Below are 3,517 nucleotides of genomic sequence, written 5' to 3' on the forward strand. Positions count from 1 at the left end.
CCCGCGCTCCGCTGTCCGCTCCGGGGAGCGGGGCGCCAGCGGTGGGGAACGTCCCCGGCCCGCGGGGCGCGCTGTGCTCCGCGGGGCGCGTAACTGTCCCGCGGCTCTGTAAGGACCTGTCGCAATTAACGAAGCGTTTGACTTTTACGTGCCAGGAGACCCGACGGTTAGTATCTCATAGATACCAACTGCAAAAACAAACTCTCCACGTGTTCTTCAAAGGCGCCCTGACAGTGCAGAAAGCCTTTTCCTTATTTATCTTGGAATCAAAAAACTTTTTTTTCCCCAAACTCTGAGGGAATCTATGCTAATTATTTTAAACTCGTGGGTCTTTCATTGACACAGCCCAGATTGACACAACCCCTGCTTTCTCTAACGTTTAGTTCGCGTATCTCCGAATGCATATTCATTCCCTGTCTCTTTCCGTGCGTTTTACCACCCGTCTCTTTGCTTCTAATTTCAATAGTTTGGAAAAAAAATCAGATCTTGGGACATTTAGGGTATTCATTAACCTAGTGAAGAGGAACAGAGGCATTATTACTCACATAGAAGGCACCCTGCCCCCATGTCTATCTAAGGGTTCATTGTAAAAGGATTAAAAGTTAAAGACCTTCATCTTATGATTCTTTCATTTAATCTTCGTGGCGCCTGAAAGACATGCTGGATGGATGATCACATTTAAAATATTCCTAATGTCGGCTACCTTAGGACTCCAGGCAGGGCAAACAAACGTAATTTATTTCTAGAAGAAAGGGGATATTGAGATGTTTAAGTTTATGAACCACCATTACCATGTATATTTGTTAGGTTCTGACAAATACCCAAATAACATTAAAATCAGCCATTCATCACATATGAATTTATGCAAAACCTTCTATGCCTGGGGCCAATATTTTTTTAGACAGAGTTTCACTTGCAAAAAAAAAAGTTTATTTAAAAAAAAAAAGCGAAAAGCAAGAGTTTTTCATGACTGGTAAACACGAGAATTATGTGAACAGAAACTATTTCATGCTGGGATGGCAGCCAGGGACTCGGGAATGTCAACAAAAGTTCTCCGAAGGTTGAAAATGTCACTGGATTACAATACAAGGTCCTTTGCCCCATTAGCAAACTTTACTAAAGTAATATTCCCACTACTTAGCGAGGGGACTCACCCAGTGATTTATCTGTCCATGATCCGAGCAATGGGGCAAACAGAGACTTCATCTGGAAACCACCTCTGACTGTTTGCTTAAAGATTTTAAATTTTTATGTGTGCAGAGATGTGTGTGTATTTGTGGGTACTACGTGAGTGTAAAACAAGTGTGGTTTTAATATAGTCTAAATACCTATCACTGTATCTGTCTTATTTTTAATCTGATAGTCATTGTAATCAGTAAGACACATGTACATACATGCTTTCTCAACTAGTAATGCCCTGTTGCTAATAAATTTACAAGAATATTTTGGGTTAAAAAAATCAGGTTTCACCATCCACAAGGCCCGTGACTTTTTTTTAAATAAATAACTACATTTTGTCAGCTGGTAGAGCAAAAATAAACTAGTAGTTTTCACTGTTGTTTCTGGTCAGGTTCACTTTCTGGTCCTCCTGCCCTAGTGTTGAAATGTTTGGCTTGTAGTGGAAGTGTTTCAAGCCAAACAAATAAAATATCTTTCTGATGAATGTTTCTATGCAAATCTTTTTAATATTAGATTTTGTAATATGTTTTTAAAGCAAAATTGAATTATGGCTCTTTTAAATTGAAATCAATTCATAACACAGCCAATTTTTGTTTGCTGATCTGTGTAGTGGCATCATAAGACCTCACAGAGACCACTGTGGGGAAGAAATAAGAAGGGAAAGGTTGAAAGTTTGCTTTTAGTTACTCTTCAGTTTCTTCTTTTGCAATTTTAGTGTCTTAAAGTGTAATATTGGAAATTTAAATTCATTTCTACCTCCGCCATAGACTGCATAACCTCGGTTGAGTCCTTTAGCCTATGTGCTGCAGTTCCTTATGAGGAGTACAGGACTTCGTCTTCTTTGTCAGCGTAGTTAGTCTTTATCCAGAATAATTTCTTCTCTCACACCATGTGTTTGTTCAAAATCTAGTAAAGTTAAGGCTCAGTGTTCAAGGGGGGTTCCTTGGTAGTATTGGATTTAGCATTCAAGACATTATTTTTGCCAGTGCAGAACAGTATCTTATGTCGCGTTCTTAAATGCTTTATACTGCTGTTTATCAGGAAAAGCATGTGACTTAACGAAAGCTGTGATGTTGTAGGCTAATTTGAAAGTGCTAAGAGTAACACAGTTGATAGAAGGATAAAAAAAGTAGACTGGAGTAAGTTGTCCAAACGTTTGTAATAAGCTCATTCAGAATTAGTCCAGATAGTGTGAAGAAAAAGAACCAACTAGGAAAATGTTGTTACACATACCATTGAAGTGTTGTGTCCTCACATGCGTACTTAACTGAAAAAATATATTTGATTCATTTTATCCTTTTCAAAATATCATGACAAAGATAAATTCTTGAGATTGCATGAGTGCATGATGGGGTCATCACAAAAATAACCACAGCTAGAAATTAGAGCAGTAGTGTTTGTATAAATACTGGACAAGTTTTTCCTCTTCCATAGTTTTAATAGAGAAATAATCTTAATTTAGTAATGTCAACAGCTGTTAAAAAAATTCCTAGCAGTTCACCTTACTTGGGTTGTGTAATATAAATGTAATCTGCACCATGTTGGCTGGATCTTCGATCCATTAAAAAGAAGATATTCCAGCTCGGAGATTTGCCAGGAATCTTCATTGAAAGTTGAAATAAATATAATGATGTCATCATATAATATAACATCATAGCTTTCAAGGTAAGCCAAACCAAAGGTATGTTGGCAGGGGAATGCTGCCACCTGATAGATCCATGCTAGGAATAGATACGATACTCTCATCCAGCGGGGAGGAGAATAGCCACACTCTTCCTGGAGTGCCCACAAGGATCCTGCAGTCTTTCTGCGCGTGCAAGTCCTCTGGGAGTCTTACTACATGCGAGAGCTGCAGAATCTGTGTCAATGCTCTCTTTTAAGAGAGCAGCTACAGCAAATTTGAAGAGACCCTTTCATTCCCTCTTCCTTGCTCCCAGACCAAGCAAGAAGCTCCAATGGTTAAAAGGAAGGGAATGAATACATTCACTTGAAACAACTGTTGGAATGGTTCAGAGGGGAACAGAAATATTCAGCAATCAACATTAAAGACTCTAAATCCTTAGAGGTGTTATTGCAGGATCAGCAGCTTACAGCCCTCTTTCGTGAAGGCTGGGTACCAACGTATTACTGTTAAGTCTCCTGCAGCTAGTTCTCTGTGGGGAAAAGCAGCTGCTCTATGTGATGTGCTTTCTGAAGAGTCTGAGAGAAAAGATACTGGAACAGAAATCTGCACGGGTATAACGTCACGGTGAGTCACTTTTCTCTGCTGAACTGGAGGACAGGAGCTGCAGAGATGGCACAATTTAGGCTCAAACTCTTTAGGTGCAGAGCTTAGATG

The sequence above is a fragment of the Aptenodytes forsteri genome, unplaced genomic scaffold (assembly GCF_000699145.1).
Source record: "Aptenodytes forsteri isolate BGI_AS27 unplaced genomic scaffold, ASM69914v1 Scaffold153, whole genome shotgun sequence".
Taxonomy (NCBI): Eukaryota; Metazoa; Chordata; class Aves; order Sphenisciformes; family Spheniscidae; genus Aptenodytes; species Aptenodytes forsteri.